Genomic DNA, 17,203 nt, shown 5'->3' with positions numbered 1-17,203 from the left:
TATCATTTTATTAATTCTTCTATGATTTTCTTATACTCACTTCAAAGAATTATTTTTAGCTTCTCTGCTTCAATGATTAATTCACAAATTTTCATTCTTTCTTGTTTAATATAAAATCATTCTATTTAAGCATTAAATTTTCTTCTGAGTAAAGATTTGGCAGCATCCCACCAGTTTTAAACCTTCTGTAATTATAGTTTTGATTCCACCGTTTAGCTGAGTTAAAAGAATTTTTCCTTTTAGAGTGGCCAAAGCTGCTAGCTACCCCAGAAACAAAAAAAACTCTTATTCTCTTATACAATAATATATTGTTTAGCTGAGCACATGGTCACCAATCTAAAGACTAGTAGTTTTAGCTGTTGCCATGTTACTTATACCAGGCAAACTTTTGATGATGCAAACTTTTACTCTGAAAATGAGTGTGCCTTCTTCTCAATGCCTGGAATACACACACAAAGGAGAGAGGAGCTGGAATAGTATAGAAGCCACAGGTTGGGGTGTGTAGAATAAACAAATAGAAGATGCCTGGGTCCTGGACACCAAAGAGCTGCTATATGTACCCTGATGGCTTATGACAGAAATGCTTATGAGACAGAAACAGAAATAAACAACAAAAAAAAACAACTTCTATCTAATTCAGGAACTATTATTTTAAGGCTCTGCATCAATGGGTGTAATTATATTATAACTAATACAGTTAATAACACCATCATTATCAAAGAATATAGAATGCACAGTTTCTGCCTGGAATGTGTTGAGATATTTTTGGTTACCTAATAAATCATCAAGTTCTGTAAATATTCCTGTATTTTGTTAGTTTTCAAAGATAAATAGCTATGTACATATGTATAAACTTTGCATATATTTATATATTATTCAATCTACCTCATTAATCATGTTATTTCCATATTATGCTCTATAAATACTACCGCTATGGAATGTTAATAGGTTCACCTCAAAATAAAACGTTTCAAGGTCCCTATATGCCTTGCTTCGTGTCTTTATTATAGAGGTTAATAATACAGACTCTGGACTAGGTTGTCTGAATTCTAGTTCCCCCAGTTGATAGGCTGTGTGAATTTGGGCAAGTAATTTAATCTCATTTTTCCAGTTTCCATGTTAGTAAAGTTTGGAAAATAATAGTACTTATCTCATAAGATTGTTATGAGTATTGTAGGATGAAAATATACTAAGCACTTAGAACAGTGTCTAACAGAGTAAGCATTTTTAAAAACAGCTAGGTATTGCTACATTGCATATAAAAGGCCCTGCGAGGTAATAGAGTTATGGAATCTGTTTAATATTGCTTATTCTAGCATTTTGAATCTTGACTGTGGAATACTTTGGGTATAGCCAGGGGAAGAAAATGTGTTCCGTGGAATACTTGTTTTGGAAATACTGAACTAGAGTATTCAGATCCAATGCATATTGCAAATTCTTCATCTTACCATGGGGTACATGAATGTAATTTGAGAGGTCTGTGAACCTCTTGAAATTGATATGGGCTTTAAGTATAAATGCATATATATTCTATATACTTACATATATAAGTATAAATGTGTATATATATATGTGTGTATATATATATATATATATACATATATATATATATATATATATATATATATCCGGGACAGATCCATAAGGAGAGTTATTCTTATTCCCAAATTCTCCATCTGCATTTTATTGTCCATTGAAACATTAGATTAAAAATAGTAGAAGTCGCCTTCTACTGTCTTATTGTTCTGCTCTTTCTTGTTGACTTTCCCAAGTTTATCTTCATCATTGTTAAACTTTTTGAAGTATCAATGGATTTTTATTCCTTTAAAATAATTTTTAATTTCTTTATAATTTTCTTATTTTAAGTCATTCCTTTTTGTTTATTAAAACAATTTTTAAAATATTTATTTATTTTTGAGAGAGACAGAGTGTGAGTGGGGGAGGGGCAGAGAGACAAAGTGAGACACAGAATCCGAAGCAGGCTCCAGGCTGTCACCACAGAGCCCCAGGCAGGACTTGAACTCACAAATTGTGATATCATAACCTGAACTGAAGTTGAATGCCTAACCAATTGAACCACCCAGGTGGCCCTTAAGTCATTCCTTTACCTTTGCATCTGAACATTTTCTCTCTAAATAACTTTCTCCTGTTTTATAAAAAGCAATGATTCTTACATAATTGTATTGAATGCTAATTGTTTTCTAATATTTTCTTTTGGGTCCCACAGCAAATCATTTTCAGAAACAAAGCCTTTATACCAGGGCATCTAGATGCTGTTCCCTTTTTACTTTTTTGAACTGTTATACATTCAGGTTTGGTTATTATTTTATTTGTTTTTCTCATTCTTAGACAAGATAATATCTAACTCCAGGATAAATGAGTCGGTTTAGATGGTGAGTAAACTTTCTTGTTCCAACATGTTTTCCAACAGTGATTTTGGATACATTTCACAATTTTTAGCAGATTTTGCTATTTGCCTATTATTCCTCTCTTACTTGAAAGAAAATCTTTTTTATTCCCACAGCTGATACTCTAATACCTCACACTAGTGCAAATATCTTTGCATAAAATATAATAAAATAACTCAGCTTACTAGGTTGACATTACTCCAATATACATATTGGACAATGACATTAAAGGAAATAAAAGCTCATTGGATATCATTTGCAAATATCTTCTCCCATTCAGTGGCATGGTTTTTTTGTTTGTTTGCTTTGTTGATGGTTTCCTTTGCTGTGCAACAGCATTTTTTTCTTTTGATGTAGTTCCAATAGTTTATTTTTGTTTTTGTTTCTCCTGCCTTAGGAGACATATGTAGAAAACTGTTGCCACACCCAATGTCAGAGAGATTACTGCCTTGGCTCTTTTCTAGGATATTTATAGTTTCAGGTCTCACATGTAGATCTTTAATCCATTTTGAGTTTATTTTTGTGTATGATGTAAGACAATGGTTCAGTTTCATTCTTTTGCATGTAGCTGTCCAGTTTTCCCAGCACCATTTATTGAAGAGACTGTCTTTTCCCCAGTGTATCTGCTTGCCTCCTTTGTCATAGATTATATGGTTCCATACAAAGTTTAGTGTTATTTGTTCTACTTCTGTGAAAGGTGCTATTGGTATTTTGATAGGGAATAGATTGAATCTGTAGATTGCTTTGGGTAGTATGGACATTCAAACAATAATAATACTTCTATTCCATGAGCATGGAGTGTATTTCCATTTGTCTGTGTCATTTTCAATTTCCTTCATCAGGGGTTAATATGCAAAATATATTTAAAAAACTTATACAACTCAACACCAAACAGACAGACATAAAAAAAGCACAAACAATCTGATTAAAAAATGGGCAGAAAGCCTGAATAGACATTTTTCCAAAGAAGACATACAAATGACCAATGGACACAGGACAAGATACTCAACATCACTAATCATCAGGGAAATGCAAATCAATACCACAATGAGATATTATTTTATATCAGTTAGAATAGCTAAAATCAAAATGACAAGAAATAACAAGTGTTGGCGAGAATGTAGAGAAAAAGGAACCCTCATACAGTCTTGGTGAGAATGTAAATTGGTACAGCCACTGTAGAAAACAGGATGAGTTTCCTCAAAAAATTAAAGATAGATTTACCATATGATTCAATAATTCCACTACAGGGTATTCACCTAAAGAAAACACTAATTTGAAAAGATATGTGCACCGCTATGTTTATTACAGCATTATTACAATAGCCAAGATATGAAAGCAACCTTAGTGTCCATCAGTAGATAAATGTATAAGGAAAATGTAGTACACACACACACACGCACGCACACATGCGCACGCATGCGCACACACACACAAATATTACACAGCTGTAAAAAAATGAGATTGTGCCATTTGAGACAACATGGATGGACCTAGAGAGTATGATCCTAAATGAAATAAGTCAGACTGAGAAAGACAAATACCATATGATTCCACTCATTAAGTGGAATCTAAACAGCAGCAACAACAAGATCAATGAATAAACAAACAAAAAGTAGAATCAGAGCTATAAATAGAGAATAAACTAATGGTTCCCAGAGGGGAGGATGGTGGGGGTTGGGCAAAATGGGTGAAGGGGAGAGGGAGACACAGGCTTCCTGTTATGGAATGAATAAGTCACAGGGCAAAAAGTCACAGCATAAGGAATACAGTTAATGATATTGTAATTGCAATGTAATGAGACAGATGGTGCTACACTTGTGGTGAATATAGCATAATATATAATCTCATGAAATCACTGAATTGGACACCTGAAACTAATGTAACATTGGTGTGCCAACTATACTCAAATAAAAAAGTAAATAAATCAGTAGACTTTGAGTAAAGCAAATTATCCTCCCTAATGTGGGTAGGCCCCACCCAATCAGTTGAAGGCCTTAACAGAAAAAGACTGAGGTCCCCCAAAGAGGAAAGAATTCTGCCTGAAGTTGAAAAATCAACTCTCCCCTAGGTCTCCAGCTTGCTGGCTTGCCCTGCAGATTTTGAACTTGCTAGCTTCCATAGTCTTGTGTGCCAACTTCTTTAAATAAATTTCTATTTATTCTCATACACACACAAATAAAATAAAATAAAATATTCAGTTATTTGAAAAAAATTAGACAATATTCTTCATGAATATAGATGTAAGATCTGTAACAAATAATAATTACTAACATTTTTTATTGCTTTTATCTATCCTAATATATATTTGATTGCACAGTATTTTTATTTCTACTTCTGCAATATCATCTACCTCCTGCTTTCCATTCTTTCTCTTACTGTCCTATTTCATATTTTTTAAACTTTATTTATTTTATTTTTTATAGAGAGAGAGCATGAGTAGGGGAGGAGCAGAGAGAGAGGGAGAGTGAGAGAATCCCACACAGGCCCCACGCTGTCAGCATGGAGCCAAATGTGAGGCTCAAACCCACAAATCTGTAAGATAATGACCTGAGCTGTAATCAAGAGTTGGATGCTTAACTGACTGAGCCACCCAGGTGCCCTCCTTGTATTTCATATTCTTAATGCCTATCATCTGGATTATTACAGTAACTTTCCAATTTGTCTCCCTACCTTCACTTCATTTTCACTGCCCTCCACCAGTTTTCTTTCTAAACCCAACGTCTCATCATGCAACCCCAGAATTTGAGAGTTGAAATACTTTCAATAGTTTCACAGGTTTATGTAATACAATTAAATACTTCTTGTCCCAACATTTGAAATTCTCCATTACTATGGTCAATCTGCTTTTTTAGACGTTTATACCACTATACACGTTGTATGTTCATATGTTCATTATGTACATTGTATGTAATCTTGCCCCATTTTTTTTAACGCTAATACCTTTGCTATACTGTTCCTTCTATGTGAACTCAGCCTATTAAAATCTTATTTCTTCCCCAGTTTTTAAAAAATGTTTATTTATTTTTGAGAGAGAGAAACAGAGTGTGAGCACGGGAGGGGCAGAGAGAGAGGGCGACACAAAATCTGAAGCAGGTTCCAGGCTCTGAGTTGTTAGCACAGAGCCCAATATGGGGCTTGAACCCATGAGATGGGGGATAATGACCTAAGCCAAAGTCAGACGCTTAACCAACTGAGCCACCCAGGTGCCCCTCTTCTTGTCTAGTTTTAATCTCTCCACCTTTTATGCTCCCATGCTACTTGTTTTTAACACTTACCACATCCCACCTTACATATGTAGCATTTACTATTTATTAGACATATTTGGAACATAGATGATATCAGGTCTTATTTTCTTTCTCTGGGTGATTCCTGGCCTTCTAATTAGACTAGAAAATGTAAGAAACTGTGTCTACTAATTCTCTGTCTTCTTGTCATTTAACATAGTATTGTACACACATAAACATTAGATTATTAGTAAATAATTGATGATGGTATCTGATAGATTTAGTGGTAGATGAGAATGAAGCCTGAAATGCCTGTTCCTTCTTTCAGATGCCAGCCTCATTTGGAAATATCTGAACTTGTTTCCCTGCTTCTATTTAGCAGCATCTTTTAAACTAAAACTAAATCACACATGTCAAAATGTGTGGATTTTCTGCATCTCTGATTCTGTAATTTTCTTGTCCAATGAATAATAAAAGTATTTTCTCATTTTTGGTTAGTTCATGGCTATCCTTCCTTATATTCCTATTCATCTTTGATTCTCTTTCTCCTCACCCTACTCAAAGCTTGGTGTAAGCACTGCCTCCCCCATACAGTGGAAGAACTTTTTTAATGTATATAACCATAATACTGATTTTGAATATTTTTCAATATTTGAATATTTAAGAACATTTCTCATCTAATACATACACAACTTGGGACACTGAAACTCTCACTCAGCCACAAGAAATGTCATTTATTTTTCCATTTATAGTAAAACATGCACAATACTAACCTAAACATAAACCTACTTATACACACAGAGGCAACTCATTTTAGCCTAGCTTCTTATGCTGCCTACAAAATTTTGACCTTCAATTTGAGTGCGTATAGCTTAAAAAAATACTCTTCTAAATATTTCATTTAAAATCCATGCACAATTTTTTTAATCTAGATACTTTTTCTTTTATTGCTCAGTTGCACATTTTTAAAATATATGTTTAAGAGGCACCATTGAAAAGATCAAAGCATTTGAACACACACAAAAAGGGTAATACTTTCTAGGAATCAGATATTTGTATACTATGAAGAGAAATATTGGGTCAAAATATGAGATCACAAATTTGTTTCATAAAATCGTTAAACATAGCATCAACATTCATATCTCTTTAATGTATAGAATCCATAAGATAGAAAAATAAACCACAATTTCCATTAAATTCAAATAAGGAACATGTTCAAAAAATGTATAAATAGGAGACCTATTTGCATCTAGTATTTTTGTAAGTATTTATTGAGTATCTACTATGTGCCAAGCATTATGCAGTAGAGGATGAGTGTTTTCTTAGCAAAAGATATCAACAATTTCAGATCCATTTTAAAGAGAATACTTTAGTGGGAAAGTGTAATCAATAATTTGTCTATCAACCTCAGAACAATTAAGTTGTCTCTGTTTCCAAATACCCAATTGGAGAGTTTCCAACTTTCCTACATTTCTATTGTATTATGAATTAATGTTTCTAGCTCACTAATTTTGCTGCTCATCAAATACTAAAAAGGGATTCTTTGTACTTTCAGATATGCTTTGGGGAAAAAAAAAAAACCTCCCAACATATGCACAAGGGAATTATAAGTTCATTAGTATACAGTTTTTCAAATCTTAGATTCATGGCTCATTATGTTACCTTAGAGATAAAAATATACTTTTACACTTATATGACAGTAAAAAGAATTAGAATTAACATATGATTACGAGTTTTAATTTCTGAAATTAATCTACAGGCATCTCTAATTTAAATATTTTAAATAAAAGAACTACCTTTAATATTTTATCACAAACAATACTTAAAACTTAAATTAGATCCATTTAGAGTTATGTTTTCCAGAAACATGCAGCATTACCAGATTTTAAAAGAATTTCCATATTTTATAGTATGGATTCTAAAGTAGACAATCCTAAAAATATATGTCAACTTTGTATTTTAGAAACATTTGCCATGCTTTTTATCTGATTCAATCTTTATTCAGTTAAAGTTTGTGGCTACATATTTCAATGGGAAACAGATTCTCTATAATTCAGTGATGTGACATAACACTCTAAATCCAGAATCAAACATCACATCAATTCTGGTCATAAGTGAATGCCTCAAGGCTTTTTTTTAATTCTATTTTTTTAAGTTTATTTATTTGAGAAGAGAGAGAGAGAGAGCACGCACAAGCAGGGAGGGACAGAGAGATAGAGAAGGAGAGAGAAAGAATCCCCAGAATCCCAGTCTGCACTAACAGTGCAGAGACCAATGTGGGGCTCGAACTCACAAACCATGAGATCATGATGTGAGCAGAAACCAACAGTTGGATGCTTAACTGACTGAGCCACCAGGTGCCCTGCCTCATGTTGTTTTTCAAGTCACTAAAAAGCCTAAATTAGCTTTGAGGCCAATCCAGGAAATTTTGCTAAATACAAAGCCTTCTAAAAAGCTTTGCCCAGTTTGCAAAGACTTCCACCAACTTCTATGAAGTTGTGTATAATATAATATGATACAATAGAATAGAATAGGATAGAATAGAACAGAATATACAGGTTGTTTGTTAGAGAAATAGTAATCCAGCTTATCCTCCTAGGAATACAAATCGGACAGATCTAATGGACCTGCTTTTCTAGCATTAACTCTGGTCATTCTGGATATTAAGCATGAGGCCTACCCATAGAAAAGTATTTGTGTATAAACAAATTCTTTGGTAATAAAGTTTATAAATGTAATAAATTCCAACAAGATATTTGTCTCTCAGTTCCTGTGATACTCTGTATGTAATTGCAAATAACAATATGTATAAAATACAGAGTACAATGGTATAGGATGCCCTGAAGTATTTTGGAGTAAACTGAGAATTATGGGGGGATATTTTTCATTTCATTTTTCATCCTGACTCCATTATTCCTTTAGTGCCTAGCTCATTATTTTTTTCCTTGAACATATTTTCTCATCACAAAGAGACAAATTCACATTTACTGCAGTGACATTTAAATATGTAGGAAAATGCTCTGTTGTTTAATGTCCAGCGAAAATATGAAAAATCTTGTCCAGAGTAAGGCACTGAAAAGAGAAAAGTACATATATACATATCCATGAACAATAATATTTGTTAAGGAAAGTTAATATAAACAAAAATGTTCCAAGATACCAAAGGTTATGCTTGCAAAAACTACATATCTCTTTATTTAAGGTATCATAGCACAGCCCAGGATGATAATCAAAATTACATGATCTGATCAAGACCTGACTTTTTGGTCAAGAGATAAGATAGTCAGGATGCTTGGATGGCTCAGATGATTAAGTGTTGATTTTGGCTCAGGTAATGATCTCACTGTCATTAGATCGAGCCCCACTTCAGGCTCCGTGCTAGGCATGGAGTCTGCTTGAGATTCTCTCTCTCTCTCTTTCTCCTATCTCTCTCTCTCAAAAAGAAGAAGAAGAAGAAGAAGAAGAAGAAGAAGAAGAAGAAGAAGAAGAAGAAGAAGAAGAAGAAGAAAGGATGACAGGATATTCTAATTACTGTTATGATGACATTACATGAAAGTATTTGACAAAACTGCAAAATGAAAGTACTTAGTGTCATTTGTTGCAAGTATTTTATATTTCTGTTTAAAAACAAATGAACAACAAAACAGTACAGAACCACCTCTTTTGAATACAAGAGAAAGTTGATGAAAATCCTGGATTCCAGTAAGGTTTTTCATGATTTTGTCAAATCTTTCCCTATTCGGCTCTGTCCTGGGAACTGTTGCCAAATTCGTTAAGTCTAAATCACAGCCCAATCAAGTAATTTCCTTGCTGAGTTACCTTGGGATAATTTTTAAAAAATCCTCTTCACCCATTCATTGTGATTATAGACCAAATCCTTCTGTACCTTTCTAACATGGCAGCTTCTCCCCTGCTGCTGTGCCTCTGAGCATGTCACACCTCATTTAGAATGTCTGTCTTGTCCTTCTATGCCTGGCTCATTCCAAGTCTTTCTTTCCTATCAGTTCCTGATACCAAAGTGGTTTGCATCTTTCTTGAATCACTCAGGCAGGTCCAAATTTCTCCCTTGCCTGAATTACTTCAATAATTGGAAATTATACCCTGAAGGACTGCATGTGATGATACAGGTAACACCCAGTAAATTAATGTGTTCCAAATATTCATTTATAAGTTATTTATTAGAAGTTGAAAATTAAAAAAAAACTATTGAAGTATAGTTGACACTAGAAGTTGAAAATTACTTGCCCACAAAATTGCTAAGTATAATTAATATCCCATGCTATATTTTAGGTAATCAAAAATGTAGCTTAAATATATTACTGACTAAAATATAATTTTTAAAAAATTTCAGTGAAAAGATGTATGCCATATTCCAGCTCAAAAACTGGAAATCAATAATATGAGGTATCTAAAAAGGCAAATTCATAGAATCAGAATGGAATGGTGGTTACCAAGGACTAGGGGGAGGGTGAAATGGGGAATTAGTAATCAATAGGCATGGAGTTTCAATTAATCAAGATTAGTAAGTTCTAGGGATCTGTTGTATGGCATTGTACCTATGGCCAACAATACTGTATTGTACACTTAATAATTTGTTGAGAGACTAGATCCCAGGTTAAGTGTTCTTACCACAGTAAAATAAAATTAAAAAATAAAATTAAACTAAACTAAACTAAACTAAACTAAAATAAAATAAAATAAATTTTAAAAATAAAATAAGAAAAATAGAAGTCAAACATGCATCACTCCATCATCTATTCTTTGTACCTCCTTGTCAAACTATGCAGTCCTGGATATTCAGTAGGCACTTTTTCTGGTTATTCATTGCTTTAAAAATAAACACCCCAAAATTTACTGGCTGGAAACAATTATTTTATTTACTTACAAGTTTGCATTCTGAGCTGGGCTCAGCTTCTGATTCTTCTGCTGGTCCTACTGCTGGTCACTTTCATGGGTAAATTCAGCTCTCAAGTCAGCTGTGGGCAGTGAGGGAGAGGAAAGGGCTAGGCATCACTCTCTTTCCACGTAGTCTCAGAGTTTCTCACTCTCCATGGTGCTTCTTCATGTGATCTTTCTAGAAGCATGGCTGAATTTCTTTCTTTCTTTTTTTAAATGTTATTTATTTATTTTGAGAGAGTGAGCGAAAGTGGACAGGGGGCAGAAAGAGAGGGAGACAGAGAATCCCAAGCAGGTTCTGCAATGCTAGCGCAGAGCCTGATGCAGAACTAAAACTCACGAGCGGTGAGATCATGACCTGAGCTGAAGTTGGATGCTTAACCGACCGAGCCACCCAGGTGCCCTAATGAATTTCTTGTCTGGAGCCTCAAGGCTCCTATCAGTGTAAATATGGAAGCTGCCAAACCATTTAAGGTTTAGGCCAGGAACTAGCACAGTGTCATATTAGACGTATTTTTTTGGTTAAGCACAGCATTGCTCCATCCTGCATTCAAGGAGAGAGGATTGCACAAGAGGACGAACACCAGGAGACTGACTCATCAGGGGCTACCAATGGATCAGACTACCACATGGCTTAATTGCTACTTATTCAGTTGGCTGCTACTAATTTAGAATACGATACTCTAGTCTCTAATCACCAGGAAAAAAATGAATTTAACATTTTAGTAACACACAAAATTCAAGTATATGTAAATTAAATTCTATAGTATGTACAGAATATGACTTGGTTATTCTTTTGACAAAGTTTTACCTCACTACAACTTAAGCTATAATTCCTGTCAATGGGAGTTAAATTGAAAAGTATTATTCCTGGTTTATAATGTTGAATATATTAGCAAACTATTAATCCCTCTAAAAATAATGTATTACATAGTTTGAATAATCTTGCAAAGTACTGGCTTTTTCCCCTATCCATGTATTTGGTTTAAAGCTGGCTTCAACTTTGCAGTTTGGAGTGTCCTGAGACCCAATTTATTAGCAACACAGAGGAAAACACAACTACCCAGAGTATCCCAAACAATGAGCCTGCCAGGTTAATACTTAAAGGTGCTACAATTATTTGTAATGTTTTAACCACAGTGCAAATATTAGTCCTAATAGCTTATAATGAAAAACTTCACAGTAAAGTGGGAACTTGAACTCTGCTGGCTAAATGCCACCCTCTCCATATCTTGATGGGAGGAAAGGTATGCTAGTTAGTATCTTTTGATTGCAAAAATAAGACACTCCTTTAGGTAATCTAAATAATATTTGGTAGTCAGGATGAAGATACAAAATATAAATAAGGAAAATGACAATTTCAAGGAACCCAGAGCTCATCATATTGAGGTACCAGAGATGATTTAAGACTCAAGACAAATTAGAAAGAAGATCTTATCACCTGTCAGCCCCAGAAAGTTGTCAGTTAACCAATATTTCCTTTCCAAACTGACTTTTATCATGTGCAAATTTTGAACTCTACCCTTTACTTTTTCTATCACTTGGTTTCTGCTGATTCATACATCTGGCAATTATTTTCATCTGAGATGTTCAGTAACACTTGAAACAGGGCATTTCTTAATTGTGCAACCTCTTTCACACATTGCACAATATTGATTGGACTGCAGCCACTACATGCCTATACACACACTGGTTATCGTGACAACCAAAGTACCCCCAACACTTTGTCAAACTCCCCTAGAGGGCGATATCTCTCCTCCCCACACTCCAGGAAGAACTACGCAGGGCAATATGAGCTTTCTGCCTCTTCTCTGGCTAACAAATGGCTAGCTGTCATAATATGGAACAAGTAGGAGTTGTTCTACAAATATCGGTTACAATTCACATCACATTTCTTTGATTAAATAAAAATAAAGAGACCAAAGCCTTAATACATAATCTAACAATAGTGTTCCTAGGTTATCACCAAATTGACTTGAAAACTATGTTCGTATAAAAAAATCTTCACACGAAGGACACGAAAAGATGCTCAATATCATTAGTTACTAAAGAAATGCAAATCAAAACTCTGATAAGATATCCCTTTATATCCATTAATATGTGTGTATATTAATTAAAAAATGGACATTTAAAGTATTGGTGAGGATGTGGAGAAATCAAAACTTTCACACATTGCTGGTGGGAATTTAAAATGGCACAACTGTTTTGGAATAAGAGCTTGGCAGCTCTTCAATGAGTCAAACATAGAGTTACCATATGATCCAGAAATTCTGGTCCTAGGTATATACTCAAGATGAATGAAAACATTCGTTCATACAAAAACTGCACATAAATGTTTATAGCAGAACTATTCTTAATCACCAAAAAGTGGAAATAACCCAGGTGTCCATTAATAGATGAAGGAATAAACCAAGTGTGCTATACTGATATAATGGAATATTATTCAGCCAAAAAGAGTAATTAGTATTCATACATGCTACAACATGAATGAATTATGAAAACATTATAGGTTAAAGTAGTCAGACAAAAGGTAACATGTATGATTACATTCATATGAAATGTCAAGATAGGCAAAGACATAGAGACAGAAAGTAGATTAGTAGTTGCCAGGGTTGGGAGTAAGAGAGAATAGGGACTAGGTGTCAATGGTTACACTAAAATTATTCAGGAATTAGTGGTGATGGTTGTCCAACATTGTGAATGTACTTAAAAATACACACACACACACACACACACACACACACACACATGAAAGGATAAATTTTACGGTGTATGAATTATATCTAAATAGAAATTTTAAGATAAAGCCCAAAATAAATATTGCACATAAATGTTTATACAAGCTTCATAATCACCAAAGCTGGCAGCAATCAAGATGCCTTTCAGTAGGAGAAAGGTTAAACAAACTGTGGTATATCTAAGTAACAGAATACTATTCAGTGATAAAAATAAGTAAGCTACAAGCCATATAAAAATATTTATGAATCTTACATGCATATTACTAAGTGAAAGATGCCAGGCTGAAAAGGCTACATACTATATGATTCCATTTATATGACATTCTGGAAAAGGCAAAACTATAGAGTTGGTAAACATGCCAGCAGTTATGGGTTCTAGAAGAAGAAACGTTTCAATAGACAAACTACAGGAGATATTTTAGGGCAATTAAACTCTTCTGTATACTAATAGTAGGTACACTACATAATGAAATTATTAAAACCCATAGGACTTTATAGCATAAATAGCAAACTTTAATATATACAAATTAAAAAGAAATAATTTAGGAAATTAATAAATTCCAGGAGGCAATGCAAACTATGACAAAAGAATCTAATTGTATTACAAATACATGAAATAACCTCACTGAAGGGAGTAGGGGGACACGTGCTGACCAAAGCAAAAGTGGAAATTCGTAGTCTATAAAACTAAAGGCAAAAGTAACTGTATATAAGCATTGTAGTATAATTGGTAAAATTGCTTCCCATACAGTTTTGGGGTAACAATTCTGGTACTGCCATACATGTACACTGAAACTGAATAAGTAAGTAAGGATTGTGGGAACCAGATTTCTTACTATTGGCATAGGAGGTTACAGAAAAGAAAGAAGAGAAGGTTAGAATGATCAATATTGTAATGGATTAGAGATAGAAACATTAGTAGGAACTCATATTTAATTTTATATAGTCACAGATGAATACATATGAAAATATTTGTAGACATTTACATATGTAAGGGTTAGCATGCACACATATATTTTCTTGTTCTATCTGCTGAGAAGGCCTAGAAATAATGACACTCTACTAGCAATAAGTACACCTAGTATACAAATCTTGGTCTCTAATAGCATTTTCCAATAAAAGGAACTAGGGATCCTTGGAGAAATGATTGCTTCCAGAATTGGTGCAGGGAATAGAGTTTGGAACATCTTGTAGTGCCAGAAAGTGAGAAAGTGCTAGAACACATACACATACATTGTTATTAACTGAATGTTTGTGTCTCCCCAAAGTTCATATATTGAATTCCTAATCCTCAATGTGATAATATTTGCAGATGGAGCCTTTGAGAGATAATTAGGTTTAGATGATGGTGGGGCCCCATGATGAGATTAGTATCTTACAAGCTTGTGTGCGCTCCCTCCCTCTCTCTCTGAATCTCTCATTCTCTTAATCTCTTTCTCTCTCCACCATATGAAAATATAGTGAGAAGGCAGTCATCTGTAAGCCAGGAGAGAGCCTTCACTGAAGAACTGAATGAGCTGGAATTTTGATCTTGGACTTCCAAGTCTCTAGAAACACAAGAAATAAATTCCTGTTCGTTAACCAACCAGTCTATGGTATTCTGTTATAGCAGCCTGAGTGGACCAACACACGCATGCGCGTGCACACACACACACACACACACACACACACACACACACAAATGGTATTTCAAAGCAATCCTGAAAAAGTTCCCAATCTCTAATGCTGGAGCAATTTGAGCAACAAAATATATAAAGTAGTAGTGGACTATAACCCAAAATACAAAATAAATATCCATTATATCCATAATACAAGTAAATGACTGAAGAAGTAAATACATGGGGGAGAATTAAAAAAAGAGTTCCCATGCAGAAAAATTCCAAATAATTTATATAGATTTTCAACTTTCAAGGAGGGGGAGCATAACTCCTTATCCTCTGTTCCTTTCCTCCTATCCAAATCCTGTTTCTTTATTTCAAAGTATAGATCAAATCCAACCTTCTTTTATATAATTCTCTACCTGTTCACTCCTCCATACAACCATTGATCTTTTCCTTTTTCAAGCAAGTGTGAATTTCTCATAGTGATTTCTTTCCAAAAGAATAAGCAAACAACAACAACAACAACAACCACACACACATGGTATGGAAAGAGAGAAAGAAAAAAAAGAGTAACTTTATAGTGAAGAAACCTGACAAACACTATCTCAGCCATGTGATCAGGTTTAATATCAAAAGTGATAAGTCACATGGTGGATAGCAGATACTCTGATATGATGCTATGAGAATGGCACTTTACCTTTGTGGTCTACTTACCCAAAACTCTTAACCCAGCGTAATCATGAGAAAAACATCAGACAAGTCCTAATTAAGGGACATGCTACAAAATATCTGGCAAGCGCTCCTCAAAATTGTTAAGATCAACAAAAATAAAGACAATCTGAGAAACTACCAGAGCCAAGAAGAATCTATGGAAATATGCCAGCTAAATGTAGTATGGTATGCTTGATGGAATTCTGCAATAATAAAAACCATTAGGTAAAAACTAAGGAAACATGAATGAAGTAGGACCTTTAGTCAATCATGGTGGACCAATATTGGTTCAATAATTTGGCATATGTACCATACTAATATAAGATGCTAATAATAATGGAAACAGGGGCGCCTGGGTGGCTCAGTCAGTTGGGCGTCCAACTTTGGCTCAGGTCATGATCTCACAGTTCATGGGTTTGAGCCCCGCATTGGGCTCTGTGCTGACAGCTCAGAGTCTGGAGCCTGTTTCAGATTCTGTGTCTCCCTCTCTCTCTGCCCCTCCCCTGTTCATGCTCTGTCTCTGTCTCAAAAATAAATAAACATTAAAAAAATTAAAAAAAATAATGGAAACTGGATGTAAGATATATGGTAACTCTCTGAACTATCTTTGGAACTTCTGTATATCAAAAACTATTCTAAAATAAAAAGTTTATAAAAAAGTTTATAATATAAAAGAAAAGGCCAAGCTTGTACCATACCATCATTAGACTGATCTTCCATTGTATGCTCTATTATTTTTCTTAGAATTCCTGTCCTGACTGCATAAACCCTTCGATGGCTGTGGCTCCAATGTAAGTTAACCTTCCTTTTGCCTGGCTTAGCTGTGAGGGGCATTTACCAAGATCCTTAAAACAGTGGAAATTAGTGCTCAGTCTTCTTAGGAACCCATGGAGGCTTCTCCTTCTAAGAGTCTATATACTCCACCCTATGGAAGCTGCACTCACTTTTTTCCCCACCACTCCTTCCCATTTCCCACTCAGAACTGAGGACCAACTCTCACTCTCATCCCACCTCCAAAACATAAGGTTTCCACTATCACTGCCCCTTTCTCTCAGAAAATATGGATTCATATCTCAAGAAGCGCTTATTCATTTAAAAAGCCTTCTACCAGAATGACATCATAATCTATTTATCTATTTTTGTTTGATGGGCAGAAGGACTGGAAAATAACTCTTTAGAAACACAATGATAGGGCTTCCAGGAAACAGATGAAGGGAACGTAGAAATGACATTCACAATTAATGAGTCACCTTCCCCCAATAATTGATAAGGTGTTTCTTCAAAAGCAATAACCAAACAACAAATGAACAAATAACAATTCCCTGTCCTACCACCACCATATCTAAAAATACATAGTTAAATTTTATTCCTGGGAGCATCAGAACCTCTAAGTAAGACTCTAAGGTTGAGAATATGATTGGATCACATATTATTACAGGAGAATTTTTGCTTCATGATCCCAAATAAACACTGGACAATCAGGTAGTATTAGATAGCATAGTTACATGGTGTTGAATATGACTACCTTATACAGAAGAAACCACTCATGAGGACTTGGTCAGCAGGTTACCCAATAATATTTTGATAAATTGGAGTATATTTTTCTTCTCCTTTCCTCATTT

At 34.5% G+C, this 17,203-nt stretch overlaps 1 protein-coding gene across 27 annotated transcripts in view; it reads right to left on the bottom strand.

Annotated features, from left to right (window-relative positions):
- LOC106968096 (keratinocyte proline-rich protein-like) overlaps positions 1 to 17,203 on the bottom strand; it is a 177,101-nt gene that overhangs the window by 112,742 nt on the left and 47,156 nt on the right. For 5 of the 27 annotated variants that reach the window (XM_053204032.1, XM_053204066.1, XM_053204061.1 and 2 more), the window contains one exon: positions 10,521 to 10,611. The exons of the other annotated variants lie outside the window; for them this stretch is intronic. The gene's annotated coding sequence lies outside the window, so the exon portion shown is untranslated. The remainder of the gene's footprint in view (positions 1 to 10,520; positions 10,612 to 17,203) is intronic. 27 annotated transcript variants of the gene reach the window in all.

The sequence above is a fragment of the Acinonyx jubatus genome, chromosome C1 (genome assembly GCF_027475565.1).
Source record: "Acinonyx jubatus isolate Ajub_Pintada_27869175 chromosome C1, VMU_Ajub_asm_v1.0, whole genome shotgun sequence".
Classification (NCBI taxonomy): domain Eukaryota; kingdom Metazoa; phylum Chordata; class Mammalia; order Carnivora; family Felidae; genus Acinonyx; species Acinonyx jubatus.
The sequence above is the reverse complement of the archived record's forward strand: the minus strand, read 5'-3'. Positions and strand labels throughout refer to the sequence as shown.